The sequence below is a fragment of the Leptodactylus fuscus genome, chromosome 1 (genome assembly GCF_031893055.1).
Source record: "Leptodactylus fuscus isolate aLepFus1 chromosome 1, aLepFus1.hap2, whole genome shotgun sequence".
Taxonomy (NCBI): domain Eukaryota; kingdom Metazoa; phylum Chordata; class Amphibia; order Anura; family Leptodactylidae; genus Leptodactylus; species Leptodactylus fuscus.
In genome coordinates this window covers 301,498,821-301,519,266 of record NC_134265.1, presented here as the reverse complement: position 1 = coordinate 301,519,266, position 20,446 = coordinate 301,498,821, and the positions used below count along the sequence as shown (strand labels likewise).

The 20,446-nt window shown below is 39.3% G+C and overlaps 1 long non-coding RNA gene across 1 annotated transcript in view; it reads left to right on the top strand.

Annotated features, from left to right (window-relative positions):
• Positions 1–20,446, top strand: part of LOC142183405 (uncharacterized) — a 951,200-nt gene that overhangs the window by 115,812 nt on the left and 814,942 nt on the right. The gene's annotated exons all lie outside the window — the stretch shown is intronic.

The following is a 20,446-nucleotide window of genomic DNA, read 5'->3' as shown; positions in this document are numbered from 1 at the left end:
CAGCCCATGGTCATGTGATGGATAGCTCGTGATCATGTGATGGATAGCCCATGGTCATGTGATGGATAGCCCATGGTCATGTGATGGATAGCCCATGGTCATGTGATGGATAGCCCATGGTCATGTGATGGATAGCCAATGATTATGTGATGGATAGCCCGTGATCATGTGATGGATAGCCCATGGTCATGTGATGGATAGCCAATGATTATGTGATGTACACACAAGTGCATGGCTTGAGGACACGTGTAATATTGTTTAATACCTTCTTACCATGTCGACATAACCAGCAATTAACTATAGCACTGGTACCGTAGTATAAAATAATTTTTTTTATTTTAGGTCAGATATTCCTCATTTTTCATAGAGGAAATAATAATGGTTGCAATGAGGCTCTGTTGAGTCCACTACATAGCCAATAGTTATTTTCATCCTAACCTTGTGAATTTCCATGAAAGTAAAGCTTCAGTTGAAGTTGTATTTTTATAAGACGTTGCATGCTTGGCCTGCAGTTCTATACCCTATTAGAAAATGTTGTGATTGTGACTTTAGGAGTAAAGTGTATTAATGTAATATATATACATCCCAGTGCAACTCTTTTCACTAATACCTATTACCCTGTGGATTATTGTAGTACATTAAACTTAATTCAGTATTATTAAAATAAGAGTAAATGAATCAGCAAATGTTACTGAAATGTTTTCCCATGTGAGTCATCTTGTGCCATTAATTCCATCCTCCCTCTCCCGTTCACGCACAAACCAGATTATGTTTTTTTTGCCGTATTTTTCTTAAAGAGCAAAAGCATAAACTGTTTGATAATGCATGCAAAAAGGACTTCATTTTATTGTCTGCAATAAAAATGTTATTACAGCTAATAAGCACAAGGAATTTTGTAATGTTTTTGCACTAATGAGCTCTCGGCATTTGACCATATTAACTGCGCTGTTTCATTTATGTACAAGTAGAGGAGGAATGAGCAAATGTTGTTAATCTTCTTCTAGTTTATAATAGTTTAGGACCTATGTGCTCCTTTTTAAATGTTTTAAGTACCTCGCCTCCGTGCACCTTTTACTCCCTGTGTATTTGAGAGGTTGACAGAATTTTATTTTTAGAAGACTAGGGTTAAAACAATAGCGAGAAATCATACATGAGTAGGATGAACCAACAAAATAGGCATGTATTCAACAAAAAGGAAGTCAATCCATTGCCATATGTCACATCTGTGCTTTGTATTAATATTATTGATCATTTTGAGCAGAATACTATAGTTAGAACTATTTATACCCCATACAGCAAATAAACAGTTCATATCTCTGTGCTCTTCTTACTGGGATTTTACCGTCATATAATGTGATGGCATATAGCTAGGTGGGGGTTTGAAACTTGGGACTCTCACCAATATTGAAAATGAAGAAGACACAATGCTGGTGTAGCACTGTATTCTCCCTACAATCTTTCACCCATACAGTCAAGGATATGAGTCTTGCACATTTGAAAAGTTGGGATGGGTAAAACTTACAGAAGCATGCTAAACTAGTATCTGGGTTCTAGAGGTCTTTTACCAAACAATCAAAAAGTGTTATAATCTATTGAAAAGGCCATAATCTTATAAAAGGAAGAGCCCTTTAGGCTCATACAATATTATTGTGAGCAGCACTCTCCTTAGCCTGCAGATGGGTGCACTTATTCCACCAGCGGCTGACCGAAATCCACCAATTTTAATAGAATTTTGTTTTAAAGCGTGGACAGCTCTCCAGGTTGTTGAGCTTGCTTGCAAGTTTTATTTTATACTGTCCAGAGCTTGCGAAGGGAAGACATACATCTCCCCCATCCTTGGGATCCTTACCAGGATCATTTCTCCTGGACCCCATGAGAAATATATTTTTTGCTGTAGCCAAATTCAAATTCAGATTCTAATTTCCAGAGGAAGGGTTCTCGCAGCCGAAATGTTGCTCTTGGCACTTAGCTCTTAAATATCTACACCCTATATATGAGATATTGCTCTAAAATTGAATAAAATAAAACTTACAACCAAGCTCAACTACCTGGAGTGCTGTCCATCCTTTAAAACAAGACCTCTTCAGGTTGGGGCCCCACGTGGTCTAAACGCCATGGTTTCCCCGCAGTGTAAATACCATGGAAAAAACAGCAGCATTTTACAGTCACTGCAAGGATAGCTAGAATCCAATCCCCGATTTGTGGAATCATACATAAAGCAGAAACACGGACATTTAAAAAACAGTTGCGGTTTTTGAAATTGTAGCATGTCAATTATACCTACAGAAGCACTGGTGGTTTCCCTATAAGTATAATGGAAGCAGAAAATCTACAGAGGAAACCCCTGTGGACTTTCTGTGAAAAGCGCTGCGGGAATCTACCGCGTTGCTGCCATGGGTTTTCCTGCAGCACTTTTTGCTAAGGGACACTACATGGGGCCTTCAAAGGCTACATTTAAATAACTAGGATATCTTAAAATAAGCTTGACCAATCTAGACCTATTGGTATATAGAATATTAGTATAAAAATACATTTTACAACTCTCTCTCTCTCTCTCTCTCTCTCTCTCTCTCTCTCTCTCTCTCTCTCTCTCTCTCTCTATATATATATATATATATATATATATATATATGATGCAACTAATCCAAGGACTATCACATTCATGCCATAGGATGTTCCCAACAATGCTGCACATGATAAACAAAAATACATTGCTGTTTAACATTGCTATAAACCAGATACATTGTATCAAATGATATATAAAACTGTCTCTAAATTCCAGTTAGAATTCAGGATGGTACTGAAATTGCGGATTTACTTAAAAAAAAAAAAAAAAAAAAAAAAGACTTAATGTATATTTTATATATATTTTACTATATTCAATTTATAATTGATAGAATATTTGTATGTGTTTGTACAGTAGGTAAGTAGTAGTAAATATTTTAAACTGGAATATATGGTGTAATATTGGTATAGATTAGTAATTCTGTGGAAATGCACTGTGCTGGCTTTCAATGCCTCATTTCTCCATATGTAAGATAATAGAATCTGAAATGGGGATGTTTGGTAGGAAAGAGAGTAAAAATAACTTCTAATCACTTATATACTTTTGAAGGGGCTGTTAGTAGTATAGTAAACATGCATCTTATGTATCAGCGCAATCTTGTTCCTGATAAAATAAACATTTCACGTGTATGTAAATGAGCTATGCTTTGACTGTGACTGCTGAATCGCTCATGTTTGCCTGTAGTCACTATACATCCTTATGTGGGAGGTGGTGCCAGGTGGTGACAAGTGAAAATAGGTGCTTTGGTACTTTGAATGCAGATTAAAGGTCTATATTCCTTGACACAAGATTGCACTTTGACACAAAAAGATATGCTCACTATGCCAGTTATGGCCCCTGCAGCATCATATCATTGGTGTAGAAGCCAGTCTGCTGGTGGTGGACTCACTTTAACATTTTTCAGCCTCTTTGGTCTTATGTGTTTGAAATGTGCCCCCTAGTAATAATTTTGCCTTAACAGCAAGACTACAAAAGCAATTTTTTTTTTATCATTGTGCCTTACTCTAGTTATATTCAATGATCTCTTTGCACATAGTAAGTCTTTTACTGTAATTGTAGGACCACTACTTGACATACTTTATGTAATGTATGGACATTATGTATTTCCACTTTTAAGGATAATGTAAAAACCCATTGCCAGTGAAATCACTTTTTTTTTACTATCACTGCAGCCCTTACATGATTGACTTCCACATTCTTTTTTTGCATGTCTTTTATGCATTTTTCACTCATACAGTATGCCTACATTAACCATCTATGCAGCTTGTGATCAAATATCATATAGGCAGTGGTTAACCTGCCCCTTTCGCCGCCCGAGGCGAACGACAGAAAGCCGCCCCCCCCTCCCCAGGAGGAGGGGGCGTGGCGGAGCGGAGGGGCTTAGCGAAGGGGGCGTGGCTTAGCACCATTCGCAGACAGACAGCAGGCACGGAGACGATCTGCTCTTTGCCTGAGTGTGAGGGGAGGCTGCTGGAGCAGCGCTGCTCCAGTGGCCTCCCCAATCCACCGCTCGGTGCTCCCTGGACTGGCTTAGTTAAGCAAAAATGCTGCCCTCCCTGGGGCCTTGACATAATGCCTCCTGAAGCGGTCGCTTCAGGTCACCTCATGGGAGGTGTGGCGCTGCATATAGGCAGCTAGAGATAATGCCATGTGTGCCTTCTAGGGAGGGGACAGTGTAAATATTTTCCTGGCTATATTCTAATCAATAATCTAAAAGACCATAAGTTTATAGTTAGGAGGTCTGAGCTATAAACTCCTTCAATACAACTGTGCAAAATGTGTGTGTATGTGAGGGCCCATGGAAAAATGGCACAGATGGCATATAGATGATATATCCATGTACCATCCATGCCTCCACAGACCATTGATTTCCTGCAGTGAGATTAGGCTGCAAAATAAACAGGTTTTAAGATCACAAAAAGTTACACAACTTTACAAAACACATCATGGCTTCCTGAGAAGTGTGTGTCCACCAGTGGTAAAGGGTTAATTGCAGTCTTGCAAGGCTTTTTTTTTTTTTTTTTTTTTTTTTACCATGCTGTGGTATGTTGTTGAATTGATTTCAAGATAAGTTTTTAACCAACTTGAAGAACAGATAAGAGAGAATGACTACATTTTTTAGTTAGACAGAAACAACTAAATTGTTGGTATATACATATATGCAACAGATATAGACTTATTGTATTATACTGTGTTGGAGGAACTTACAGCTTCCGGACACTAGATGGCGATGTTATTATTGTTATGTGCTGAATACATGTAATGATATGCTATGGAGACTTGTCTATATCTCACACTATCTATGGTTAAGGTCCTTTCCAGTGTATTCCTTGTTATATTGCTGTATAGACATGCTGTATGTTACCTCATGTTCTGATAGAAGTAAACTGAAGATTAACCCATATAATCTACTCTGAAGCTTTCTTCTGCGACTGCACTCTGCAACAGGTTATGGGCCCCGGGATCCAGAAAACCCAGATAAGCCCAGGCACAGGCACAGCACCCAGGCAGCCAGACAACCCAGCAACCAGACAACCCAGGCACCCAGGCATCCAGACAGACCCAGGACCCAGACAGACATAGGTCCCAGGAATCCAGACACCCCAGATACCCCAGCAACCAGACCCAGCAACCAGGCAGAGAAGAGAAGAGGACTCTGTGAATGCAAAAGAATTCTCCAAAACAAGTCTCTACAACCAAGTAAGATAAGTTAAAGATGATCAGCAGCTCAGAGCTCAGACTTACAGTAGCTAAGCTGAACAATGAGAACTATCAGTTATGGAAGTTCAAAGTGGAGATGTTGTTGTCTAAGGATGATTTATGGGAGGTAATCACCACAGATAGACCCAATGAGAATGATCAGACATGGGAGAAGAAAAACAGACAAGCTAGAGCTACAATCAGCTTATTAGTGGAGGATGATCAGCTCATTCACATAAGAAATGAGAATACAGCAATGGGAATGTGGCAAGCTTTGAAAAAGTTACATGAAAGATCCAGTTGAAATCACAAGTTATTTCTGCTAAGGAAACTGTACAAGATGAGATTAAGTGCAGAGCAAGACATGCATGAGCACATAAACGCCATGATGGAAGTGATAACACAGCTGAGATCTATTGGTGAAGATATTCAGGAAAGTCATATAGCAGCGATATTATTATGCAGCTTACCAGATTCGTATACTGCTCTGATAAACGCTCTAGAAACAAGACCTGAAGCAGAGATCACACTAGAGTTTGTAAAGACCAGACTCATAGATGAATACCAGAGAAGGAAAGAGCAAACCAAAGAATCCACAGAAGAGGTTAGTGGGAATGCTCTTAAAGTTACAGATAAAAAGCGCCACAACACAGAAACAAGAGAGTGTTTCAGATGTAAGAAAAAGGGTCATTTAAAGAAAGATTGTTCTATATGGAAAGCAGAACAACAAAAATTACAACAGAGAGACAGTAAACAGAAAATGACAAGCTCCATTTCTAACTCACATGCAGATCACTGCAATGGTACGTTTAAAGCAACTGATAAAAAGTCATCATCATCATCATCAAGTTGGTTTATTGACTCAGGAGCAACAAGTCACATGACAAGTAATAAAAGTTTCTTTACTGAGCTTGATTTAGATAAGAAGGAAGCAATTTATCTTGCAGATGGGAGCAGAATAACAGCAGAAGGTATTGGACAAGGAATGTTGATCTGTTCTGATAAATCTGGAAATAATGTAAAAGTCCTAGTAAAGGATGTATTGTATGTTCCAGGACTAGAAGGAGGGTTGTTATCCGTAAAACATCTAACAGCTAAAGGACTTACTGTAAAATTCAAAGATGATAACTGTACAATCCTAGCAGGAGACAAGGTTATAGTCAGTGTAAATGCAGGAGAGCAATTATATCATCTAGACACAGTACAGGAACAGGTGAAGTTATGTACACATGATCACAAGGATTGTATTCATGTATGGCATAGACGTCTAGGACACCAACATCCTGAAAGTATAATGGCATTACAGAAGAAACATCTGACAAAAGAGCTATTAATATCTAATTGCTCAATGACCATGAAGTGTGAATGTTGTATAAAATCAAAAGCTACAAGAGTGTCAATGTCTAAAGAAAGTGAAACAAGAAGCAAAAGACCACTTGACTTGGTACATACTGACGTATGTGGACCCATGAAAGTGACCACATCAGGAGGTAATAGATACATGGTGACTTTCATAGATGACTATTCAAGATACACAGTCACATACTTAATAAAGAACAAAAGTGAAGTTTTCAGTAAATTACAAGACTATGTGACAAAGTCGAGTAACAAGTTTCGAAGGAAGCCAATCATCATTAGAAGTGATAATGGAGGTGAATTTACAGGACACCAAATAGAAAACTACTTAAAACAGAATGGAATAGAGCATCAAAAGACTGTTCCATACACACCCAAGCAGAATGGGGTAGCAGAAAGAAAAAACAGAACTTTGACTGAAATGATAAGATGTATGCTGACAGATTCCAAACTACCAGAGAAATATTGGGGTGAAGCAGCAATGACGGCCACTTATCTGCAAAACAGACTTTTTTCAAGGAAACTGAAAAAGACCCCATATGAGCTATGGCAAGGTAATAAACCAAGTGTGAAGCATTTAAGAGTTTTTGGTTGTAAAGCCTTTGTATTTATTCCAGAAGAGAAACGATCCAAACTTCAAAACAGAGCCGGAGAAGGAATATTTGTTGGATACTGTGAAAAATGCAAAGGATACAGAATCCTAGATCCCAAGACAGACAGAGTTACAGTGAGTAACAGTGTGACATTCATTGAGGATCTAAATGATGACATAATGACATCACTGGAAATGAGAAATGATGAAAGCAGTGATATCAATACAGGAATATCTGATGAAAAAGAAGTGGAAATTGCTGAAAGTAAAGACATACAAGAACAGGCAAACAATGAACCAAGACGTTCAATGAGAGAGAACAAGGGAAAACCACCTGTACGTCTTTCATACAAGGCGAGTACAAAGAAGATATATGAACCTACATCTTGGGAAGACATATCAAAACTCTCAGAAGAAGAAGATAACAAATGGATAAAAGCAACAGAAACAGAAATGAAATCCATACGTGATAATAAGGCCTGGACACTGACAGAATTACCAGAAGGAAGAAAAACTATAGGATGTAAATGGGTTTTTAAGGTAAAATATCAAACGGATGGCACAGCTGAACGATATCGAGCGAGACTCATAGCTAAAGGTTGTACTCAAAAATATGGAGAAGACTATGATGAAGTTTTTGCACCAGTCGTCAAACATACTACAATTAGAACCTTGTTTGCAGTTGCAGCAACAAAACAAATGCAGCTGAAACATCTGGATGTAAAGACAGCGTTCCTAAATGGAGATTTAACAGAAGATATCTACATGGAACAACCTCCAGGATACAAAGATAAAAGAAAACCAAACATGGTTTGTAAGCTACAGAAAAGTATCTATGGTTTAAAGCAAGCCGCTAAAGCCTGGAATGATAAAGTCACAGAAGTGCTCACAAATGAACATTTTCAAAGAAGTAAAGCAGATCCATGTCTATACACAAAGAAACTGGGAGACAGATGGATCTATGTACTGATATATGTGGACGATATTTTAGTTTGTTTTGAAAAAGAAATATAACAGAAATACTGAAAATTCTTGATCAACACTTTGAGATCACAGATTTGGGAAATGTGAAACAGTACCTAGGGATACAAGTAGAAAGAGAAGAAGACGGGAGTTATCTTCTTAACCAAAGTCACATGATTCAGGACATCATTGAAACATTTGGATTGAAAGATGCGAAACCAATAAAGTCTCCAATGGAAATCAACTATCTGAAGGAGATGAACAGTGAACAAAATATGTTGCCAGACAATGAACAGTACAGAAAGGCAATGGGAAAATTACTGTATCTTGCAACTGTTACAAGACCAGACATTGCAGCAGCAGTAGGAATTTTGAGCAGAAAGGTGTCAAAACCAAATAAAATGGACTGGAATGCCATGAAGAGAGTAATACGTTACTTGAAAGGAACTATCGATGTTAAACTAAAACTACCTGCAAGTAACAAATGCATTTTAACTGGATATGTGGATGCAGACTGGGCTGGAGATACACTTGACAGAAAATCTACCAGTGGTTATCTTTTCTTACTCTCAGGTGGATCAATTAGTTGGGCTAGTAAAAAACAATCAATAGTGACACTGTCGACAACAGAAGCAGAGTATGTTGCCGCAGCACAAGCAGCTCAAGAAGTCTTATGGTTGAGACAACTACTGACAGACTTAGGAGAACAACTGTTGGAACCAACAAAGTTGTATGAAGACAATCAAGGTTGTATTGTTCTTGCTCAGACGGAAAGAGTTAATCCAAGAACAAAGCACATTGATATAAAGTTTCATTTTTTGAGGGATTACCAGGAGCAAGGAATGCTGAAGATAGAATATTGTCCAACTGAAGATATGACAGCCGATATTCTTACTAAGGCATTGAATGCTGAAAGACATCAGAAACTGATGAAGAAATTAAGTTTGACTGAATAAGTCTTTATTGTTGAGAAAGGGTGTTGGTATATACATATATGCAACAGATATAGACTTATTGTATTATACTGTGTTGGAGGAACTTACAGCTTCCGGACACTAGATGGCGATGTTATTATTGTTATGTGCTGAATACATGTAATGATATGCTATGGAGACTTGTCTATATCTCACACTATCTATGGTTAAGGTCCTTTCCAGTGTATTCCTTGTTATATTGCTGTATAGACATGCTGTATGTTACCTCATGTTCTGATAGAAGTAAACTGAAGATTAACCCATATAATCTGCTCTGAAGCTTTCTTCTGCGACTGCACTCTGCAACATAAATAAGGTAGTACTTGTTAAATATTTCATTTTATGTTTGTGTAGTGGCCCCATAAGAATTGCCCAGTTTTGGGGACCACACGGTGGCTCAGTGGTTAGCACTGCAGCACTAAGGTCCTGGTGTTAAAATCCCACCAAGGGCAAAAAAACATCTGCAAGGAGTTTGTATGTTCTCCCCGTGTTTGCATGGATTTCCATCCCGTATTCCAAAGACCTATTGATAGGGAAAAAAATGTACATTGTGAGTTCTATGTGGGGCTCACAATCTACATTAAAAAAAAAAAAAAAAAAAAAAATTCCCAGTTTTGAATTTTGTATAGAGTTTGCATGTGTGTCCATAAGCATCATATTATCATATCATGTGTATCTCAATTTGGATATCAGTCAAAAATCTGTGATCGGTTGTTATAGATACCTGGAGTAAAGCTGCGTGAATGTGACCTTGTTTAACAGTGTCATCCACAGCACCCTGCCTCTTCAAAGTTGACATATAGCAGTAAAGAATAATGGCTGGGTTGCCATGGAAACCTGGAGTAAAGTTCTGGTATGTGATACTGTGCTGAGCTGTGTATCTAGTCCTCCATATGGGACTGTATGCTGAGCCACGTATCCAATCCCCCAGTGTGTGGGACTGTGTGCTGAGCCGTGTATCTAATCCTCCAGCGTGTGGGACTGTGCTGAGCTCAGTGCCGCACCTCCCATAAGGCGCCCTGAAGCGACCGCTTCAGGCGGCGCTATGCCAGGGCCCTGGGGAGGGCGGCATTTTTGCTTACCTAAGCCAGTCCAGGACAAGCTGTCCTGGACTGGCTTAGCGTCACCGAGCGGTGGATTGGGGAGGCCGCTGGAGCAGCGCTGCTCCAGCGGCCTCCCCTCACGCTCAGGCAGAGAGCAGGTCCTCTCCCTGCCTGCTCTCTGCCTGCTAACGCCCCTCCACCACGCCCCCTTCACTCCGCCCCTCCTCCCGGGGGTGGGGGGTGGCTTTCTGTCGTCCGCCTCGGGCGGCGAAAAAGGTAGGTTCACCCATGGCTGAGCTGCATATCTAATCCTATGGCATGTGGTACTGTGTGCTGAGCCACGTATCTAATCCTCTGATGCGTGTATCTCAGTTTGGATATCATTGTTGGATACACCTGGAGTAATGCTGTGTGCATGTTGAGTGACAGTGTGTATGGTATTTGGAATATGAGTGAAAGACTTGCAGGTTTGTATTGGCTAATGCAGGTCATTGTTTTGGGAATACTGTATCTCAGGAACGGTATGTCCGAGAGAGTTGGGGTCTGGTCTAAAAGTTTCCCAGACACCTAATGTATCTGTGTGCTGACACACAAACGGAGAGACAGACAGTCAGACAGAAACTCACTTTTAAATATATAAGAGATATTATCAGAAAAGTTACATAATGAAAGAAATAAATACTTGAGTTTTTCTATAGGGCGAGATTCACATCTGTGCATGGCTCTCTGTCGTTCAGGTCTGCCAGGGGACCTGAAGGACAAAATAGCAGTTACCCACTAGACACGGATGGATCCCATAGACCTCCATGGACAGTTTCTGCAGTGGAGTCTCCACCAGTGCAGATGACAGTGCTTAAAAGCATGTTTACAAACTACTGTCTGGAATGTAATATAATCCTGCATATTCCAGTGTTAAAACTGTATACTGGATTATGGATAGACTTACTATGCATGGAAAACCTCTACCATTTTAAATTAATCTTACCAGCAACAGGCAATGTCACTAGATATATTTTCAAAAGATGTGACCAATTTTTCTACCTAATGGTGAATGGTAACAAGTGAAGGAACATTAACAATGAGAAACTGTCATAAAGAAATTAACTGCACGATATTGCTGTTTTGTTCCAGTTTCTAGAGATCGATATCATCCTGAAGTTCTTGCATTAAAAGGTTGAATCACTTTCACAAGAGCATGAGCTTGATCATGGCATTAGTCTGGGACTTCATAAAGAATCATTGTCCCCTGGAGGATGAAAGCTCCATGGTTGGAACCTTTACCTGTCATTTTCTGATCCATATATAGATGCTGTCAGAAGACCACAAGCTCTATGAGTCTTCTCTTGTATGAGTCAAGTTAAACAACAAAGAGGGTTTTTTGTTTTTTTTTTCTAGAAAATTGTATTTTAATCCTTTGGAGTCTCTGTTTCAAGCTTTGTTGTTCTACTTTGAAGTCTTCAGTTTTTTGTTTATTTTATAATTTATTGTTTCAATATTATATTAGTGTTTATTTTTATGTCCAATTCTTTTAGTAATATGAAAAGAATATTGATAAAAGATTATCTGATTTTATTTGCTATGTATACAGCACCAAAATATTGTAGTCCATAACACTGTACACATCTGCTTATAACAGCACCCCCTAGTGTTCAAAATGCAGATGTCTGTGCATGTCATTCTATTGAAGTTCTGTGAATTACACATGCCCAGTAGAATATAGTACAGCTTCTATATCCTCAATGAAAGAAGCAAGGTTATCATTTAGGCTGGACATAAGCTTTCCATTTACTTTTCAGAGAAAAAGCTCAGCATTGGCAGAAGCATTTTTCTACAGTAAAAGGTAAACACATCCTGATACAGACTCAAAGCAATATGAAAGAAAGTCTATGTCCAACCTAAAATAAATTCCCGGCCATTTTAAATACTAGGTAATGCTATTACAGGCAGATTATTGTCAATTTTTTTAAAAAAAATTATATACATATTAAACAAAGATACTGTTTGGGATGTATGAACAAGTTTGTAAGGAGTAGAGTTCATTACAAATATTTAAAATATTGCAGGTTTTGCCCAACCCATATTTTTTGGGGTTGCCACCCACAAACCACTATTATACTGTGAGACCAAATAGTATAATAGGGAGGACAGCTCCAGATTTTTATGGGCCCTTGGCCAACAAAGCCTGAGGGGGAGCAAACCATGTGCTCCGCAGCAAAAAAAAAAAAAAACAACTGAAATTGGGTGTTTTTTCCATGAGGCGGAGGCAAAGCATTAGCACTTTCCACCACAGATTAGGTCCAAATCAATGGGTCTAATCAGGGATGAGTATCAAGCCGCGGACTCAGAATCAACTGCAGAATCCAAGGTAAGATTAAGCAAGACCCTCTTTTTTTTCAGTGTCGTGCACTAATTATTTTCAAAAGGAAGCAGAATGAGGGAATAATCTGTTGCTGATTTGGGGGCAAAATCCCTCCATGCTGCATAAGGTCCATAGCTGCCCCTCCATGTGGTATAATGTCCATTAGAGCCCCTTCCGCGTGACATAATGTCCATAGCAGCCCCTCCACATGGCATAATGTCCCATTGTGGCTCCTTCACAGGGTATAAAGTCCCATAGCAACCACTCCACATGGCATAATGTCCAATAGTGCCCCCTCCATGCTGCATAATATTCATAGTGCCCCCTAGGGTGGTCCTTACAAATATTAGAAAAGTTTTGGGTTTGTCAGAACCCTGAATCTTTGGGGTTCATGATCCATTACTTTGATTATACTCGGGATCCTTTCCGATCCCGAATATAACGATCGAAGCCCAAGGCAGGTGACAAACATTAAAAAAACAAAACAAAACAAAACATATCACTTACTTTACTTACTCTCCTGGGTTCCAGCATCACTACTGCTCAATTTGCAGCCGTCTTTGATGACATCAGAGATGTGAGTTACTCCAGTTTTATTATGCGTTGTGCCGCCGGCCTTATCCACTTGAGGTCATTGAGGAAGGCTGGAGTCACATTAGAGCACAGGAGAGATATGTAACACAGTTTATTATGTTTGCTTATCTCTCCTGGGCCTCTGATCATCACATTTTGGGGTCTGAAGAGACCCTGGAGTATGATAATAGCAGTTTTGACTATCCCAGCCTTACTTACCGATCCACGCTCCTGCAGCAGGGATCGGTAAGTAAATAAGGCTGTTACCTGCTGGAGTTACTCATTTAGGGGTTAGAAAACATTGCAAATTGACCCACTAAAGCACAACTGAGTGTCATCTGAGGCTGCAGTATATGTCACTGCTATAAAAATTTGCTAGAATGCAACCTAGTTTGTCATTAGCAAAAAAAAAAATATAACTTCACTAATGTTTATCCTTAATAATTGCATCATTTGTGGACTTTGAGACATGAAGTGCTTAGTCCTCCATTTCAATTGACACAAACATACACAAAAATGCAGTCTCGGAATAATAATATACACAAGCTGTGGCTTCATGTAAGAAATGACTGGTGCCTAATGGAGAATAACATACTTTTCCCTTTTCTACAGTTTAGTCTAGACAGAACTGAATACCCTGAAGAATCCTAGATGGATATGTTGTGAAATGTTGCACAACATATATTTGAACTTGGATTAGAAAGGTCTTTTTGATGGAGTTCATATGAAAACCACTTGGAGTCCAAAGTGTCTATGCAAAACCATTAATCTCAAAATGTGTCTAAACACTATGCTGGAGACAGGCAGCAATTTACAACTCTCTGTGACAGACAAATAGCCAGGAGAGCACTGTCATTTAACCCCAGTGATTTTGCTTGTAGACAACAGTGAGGTTTTTACTCTGTTTGTATGACAAACCTACAATATTTGTCAATATTGTAAAACAATCTCGCAGAGCTAAAAGTTTAATGTCCAAGTGGCAGAGCCGTGCTCAAGAAGTCTCAACCTTTGTACAATGATTCCCTCCTACTTCATTCAGGATTTGTCTCTCTTGTCTCTGTCTACAGTTCAGTTATATTGTTGCAGAAAATATTAGGGAGTTACATGGGCAGCAACTTCTCAGATATGATTATTATTAAGAGATTTGCTCCCATTAGCAGTGGCACAGATCTGTACTTATACTGGAGAGCTGGGGGAGTTTCAATAACTATCCCCTCATACATTGTAAGCTCTTGTGAACAGGACCTTCATGCCTATAATTTAATATGTTAATTATTTTGTCACATGTAATGTGTTATATTATTTGTTTAAGTACTCTTTGATTTGTAAAGTGCGTAATATATTGGTGCTATATAAATAAAACTATTATGATACTATTGATGCCATTTTTCAATTTTGTCTTGTTCCCACATATAGTAAGTTGGTTTCATAGACATGTTCACATATTAGAATATATACAATGAAAAGACATAAATAAATAATTTTAAACTGATAAAAAACATATAAGTAAAACAAACCACCAGCTCTAGTACTGTCATTAATTCTGCTTACTTCCAGTGGATACAAATCTGTGAATGTGATACATAGTCCATGGTCATGTGATGGACACACAGCTGTACAGCTTGTTACAGTCACAGTTTTTATACCTCAATAAAAGATTCTTCTACCAATATTTGGATTTGTATTTCAGCCCCGTGACCATTGAGCGTGGATTTTCTGGTATGGGACATGGGTCCCCATTGCTGTTCAGTGCTATTCAGAAGACACAATACCTAAAAATACATTCTGCTTATAATGTCTGGTGCAAACCTGTATCAGCGCACAAATGCTTTACATAGTACATATCTGTTTGCAGCTACAGATATCTAGAAAATGGCTAGCTCTATTTGGTGACAAAAGGGGAATTTGTTAGATTATTGAGAGATGGGGATGTTGAAGATAGTAAATTTAGAATAATATTGAAATCTCGTAGTACTACTTAGTTTTTTATGGTGATATTGTTTGGGAAATACTAAACAATATCCAGCGGAGACCATTGAATTGATGGGTCTGGTCAAACACCCCTCCATCAGTGGCCATATTGAGGACTGGAGCACTGTACAAACAGGGAGAAGACCAGGTGAAAATACTTCCAGAAACATGGCAATGTTGGGTATTAGCTGGAGGCACATTATTCATAATATATGGCAAAAACTGGTATAGATTATAGCCTGAATCTATGCCAGTTCCTAGTACAATGGTTTTTTGTTAAAAGGCTTGTTCTAATTTGTCTTCAATGACAGAAGAGTAAACCTACTACTATTATTTACTTAAGGTCCATGTCGAGATTGCAGTGGTAGTCATCAGCAAAACTTCTGCATTGACGTTAACAAAGGACACAGCTTTCTATACCCTCTTTATGTTGGTGACACCCTTGTGGGAGATGGCTGACTGCTTCCTTTCCATCTCTGAGACATAAAAGGGAAAAAAATGAAAAAGACAATGCAAGAGGTCAGTCAGACCTTAAAAGCACGTCACCAACATATAGAAAGGGGAAGCTTCTTCCATTATCAAAGCCAATGCAGACACAGAGCTGCCAGGACTTGCACTGAAACCTTGACATTGAGACATCTTTCTTAAAGCAGTTACACAGGGACAAATAAAGCTTACCAAGGCAATCCCTGGATAAGCTTTATTACTAATATATACCACAGCCCACCACCACCATTGAGTAATGTCACCAGTCATGCTTCTTCTGCTACTGTTCAGTTCTTTGTGATGTCACAGACTCCACTTTACTGTTGCTGAAGGTCCATAGTGTAGAACCGAGTCAGGGCTGTGATTGAGAGTCACAGCAGGAGATATAGAAGAATGAAACCTCCCCCCCTCATGCTGGGCAATGCAAAGGTAACAAACGAACTGGAGGAGTGTGATGTATGTTATCCAGTGCAGGGAATTTTCCCCTGAATAAACCAGTTTATTAAAGTATATTATTAAGGTTTACCTGTTTTCATATTAAACACATTAAAGAAGCTTTTTAATTTACCAGGACAACCCCTTTAATAAATGCTCACAATGACCATTTGTAAAAAGGGACACTGTTTATTACAAATCTTGGTAAATATCTCCGGATTCCCTAGACATCTATTGCATTTGACATTGCTCAGATTTCATGCTATTCCAGAAATCTGCAGTTATTGTCGCTCCCACCATTGAGATATTATACACAAGCACAAACTAATACCTTGACTATCAGATCCTTGGCAATTCTGTGTCTCTTCTTAATTTAGAAGTCACATTGACAGGTCAAAGTACAGTCTCTGGCATTGAACCAAATGGTCCTTACGAGGATGTGCTACATTGGATATAGATGTGATATAACAAGAATATAAAAGAATCTGCTCTGATTTATTTGAATATAAAGAAATGGTTTTATATTTAACCTTCACTGCAACCAACATAACCAAATACGTTTTCTTATGAAACAAATTCTTAACATATGATGATTATTTTTCTGTTTTCAAGTCTTGAAATGCATATTGTTTGTAGGGTTTATCTAATTCCCTCTATTTGCTTGTGATGTTCAATATACCCTCTTCATTTTACTGTATTTTATTCCTGTGGTGCTCATTTATAATCTCTAAGGTCTTAGCTCTGTTCACTTTTCTAGGTCCATTTGTGTTTTCCAGCCTCCTTATCCACTGTCTTTTGTAATGTGAATTCTCAGCAGTTGGTCTACAAATCAAAGGCAACGTGTTCAGTATCTGAAAGTTTTTAGGGCTCTGGTGTCAGCACCAGAAATACCTCCTGATGATGGTTGTCACTGGGGGCGAATGAAGCCTTCTCATTCAGAACTGTCTTCAGAAATCAGCCATATCTGATGGCTCCTTTGAATCAAAAGCGAGAGTATGGCAGCATACGGCAAGGATAGTTCTTATGGGGGACTTTGTTGTTGAAAGAAATGAAGTGAGGACTGGGACAAGAATAAGAATCTCAGTGGGGACCCCAAATTGCTTTCAGATATTATTAATCTGTTTTGTGTGCCTTGGATTTGTTTTTTAGTGAGTCACTGAAATCTTTTGTCAAGTATAAAAGAAATGTATATCTAAAACACAAGTTGTTCCTATATGAAATAGTATTCTGTAGTGTGTATGTATGTGAAAGTTTTAGTACCGTGACAGAATTTAATATACTTTGAAACTGACCGTTAATTTTCCAGACCCCTGGTGGAGGTCACACATATTGTGACAAGCATGGAATATTCATATGTGACAAGCATTTCTCTTTATTAAGACCTTATTTGTTGCTATAAAATAGGAACCTGCACATTTTCAGTAACTAGTCCATGCAGTTTTAACAATCTAATATTTGTATATACCAAAACACTTATAATCACAAAATATACAATTTTTTTCCTCTAAAATTAAACACTAAACTCTGTCCCTTGTATTTATCCTGCGTTTTGATCCTGGCGAATACACATTTCTGTACTGTGAAGAATGCAAATGTGTAGATCAATACTTCGATTAATGTTTCGAGTCATAATACTGGTGATTTATTGATGATGACAAGCTGTTTTGTTTAACAAGTCAAATAATGCAAGACGTGCCTTCTGTATGTAAACTATGTGTACAGTTTTACATTTCTAGACCCTGGTATGTAATGGTTAAAGCGTACCTCCAGGTATAAACAAGTTTTCATAACTGATTTGTACAGGTTAATATATGAAGTTTTGTAATGCATAATATTAAAGAAATACACTCACCGGCCACTTTATTAGGTACACCATGCTAGTAACGGGTTGGACCCCCTTTTGCCTTCAGAACTGCCTCAATTCTCGTGGCATAGATTCAACAAGGTGCTGGAAGCATTCCTCAGAGATTTTGGTCCATATTGACATGATGGCATCACACAGTTGCCGCAGATTTGTCGGCTGCACATCCATGATGCGAATCCCCCGTTCCACCACATCCCAAAGATGCTCTATTGGATTGAGATCTGGTGACTGTGGAGGCCATTGGAGTACAGTGAACTCATTGTCATGTTCAAGAAACCAGTCTGAGATGATTCCAGCTTTATGACATGGCGCATTATCCTGCTGAAAGTAGCCATCAGATGTTGGGTACATTGTGGTCATAAAGGGATGGACATGGTCAGCAACAATACTCAGGTAGGCTTTGGCGTTGCAACGATGCTCAATTGGTACCAAGGGGCCCAAAGAGAGCCAAGAAAATATTCCCCACACCATGACACCACCAGCCTGAACCGTTGATACAAGGCAGGATGGATCCATGCTTTCATGTTGTTGACGCCAAATTCTGACCCTACCATCCGAATGTGGCAGCAGAAATCGAGACTCATCAGACCAGGCAACGTTTTTCCAATCTTCAATTGTCCAATTTCGATGAGCTTGTGCAAATTGTAGCCTCAGTTTCCTGTTCTTAGCTGAAAGGAGTGGCACCCGGTGTGGTCTTCTGCTGCTGTAGCCCATCTGCCTCAAAGTTCGACGTACTGTGCGTTCAGAGATGCTCTTCTGGCTACCTTGGTTGTAACGGGTGGCTATTTGAGTCACTGTTGCCTTTCTATCAGCTCGAACCAGTCTGGCCATTCTCCTCTGACCTCTGGCATCAACAACGCATTTCCGCCCACAGAACTGCCGCTCACTGGATGTTTTTTCTTTTTCGGACCATTCTCTGTAAACCCTAGAGATGGTTGTGCGTGAAAATCCCAGTAGATCAGCAGTTTCTGAAATACTCAGACCAGCCCTTCTGGCACCAACAACCATGCCACGTTCAAAGGCACTCAAATCACCTTTCTTCCCCATACTGATGCTCGGTTTGAACTGCAGGAGATTGTCTTGACCATGTCTACATGCCTAAATGCACTGAGTTGCCGCCATGTGATTGGCTGATTAGAAATTAAGTGTTAACGAGCAGTTGGACAGGTGTACCTAATAAAGTGGCCGGTGAGTGTATGTTTTAAAATGATATATAAAACAGTGTAGAGGACTTAGAGTCATTTCAGGCAACTACCCCCCCCCCTCCGCCGATGATCATGAGCTCAAAGAGGAAGCTACTAAACAGGCCCCTCAAAAATGATCCCTCCTTTCCCACCTCGATGATATCAGGAGGAACAATATTATAATTCAATGTAACTTGGGTGCCCGACCTCCTAGCCACACTGATGAGTATCTTCATTGCCCTGCTCAAAGGACCCACCAGCAAACTAATCAAAATTCATAGGGCATACAGAGCGCTTAGAGTTAAAATTGTCGAACCCTCCAAAACCAGATACGTGATATATAGTATCATATGTAATATGTTATTATGCCTTTACAGAGGACATTATGCAGAAAGCCAGGCTGAAAGTGGACCTCTCCCTCTTCCCTGACCTCTTTTGTCACACATTGAGATGAAAAGCAGCCCTGAAACCCTGTTACAAGTGCTTCAACATAGTAACACACATTATTGCTAGGAGTGCTTTCCTTCCAAGTCAGACAGGAAGATTAGATTTTACTCCTTTCAATACCGGAGGACTTGCCTCATTTCTTACAACACTTGAACTTTTCTTTGCTACAGCTACCTGGACAGCTATCCGTTTCTAAACTGCTACAGACTCAGACTCAGCAGCCACCTGGGCTCCCTAATCCAAACTGATCAAGTGGGGTTTGTACCTCACAGAAATGCATGTGACAATAAGTTAAAAACTTATTCTACTCTCCACTGTGTAAAAGCATCACAAGCTGTCTGTAAGGCTCTTATCTCTTGATGCCGAAAGGCGGATATACCATGATGACTTGTATCAAAACATTGCACCATATTCCACAGGCACAAGTAAGCCTGAATGGAACCCTCTCCCACTGATCAGTAATGGTACTAGACATTGATGCCCACCGATGTATGCCATTATTATGGAGCACTTCATGATATCCCTCTTTAAAAACCTAGATTTCACAGCCTGAAAATCAGTACCTTACATTCAGGGGCATAACTTCTGGGGTAGCAGCGCTAGCGGCTGTCACAGGGCCCTGATGCATGGATAACCGCGATGGGATGCTGATGTGATGTAACGGCATCCCGTTGCAGCATTCTGCTCCTGATTAGGCCGAATGAATGGGCCTAATCAGGTACCGTGGATGCTAGTGGAAAAAAAAGTGAGCGTTTATTTTTAGTCAATTAGAGCCTCTTTTTCAGGCGGATTTTGAAGCAGATTCCACGTCAAAATCCACATGCAAAATACTTTGTGTGTACTAGCCATAAGACAGAAGGTACAAAAAAGTGTATTGTTTGTAAGAGGGACATACACATTTATGTTTGAGGCTAAAAGTGTTATGCATCTGAT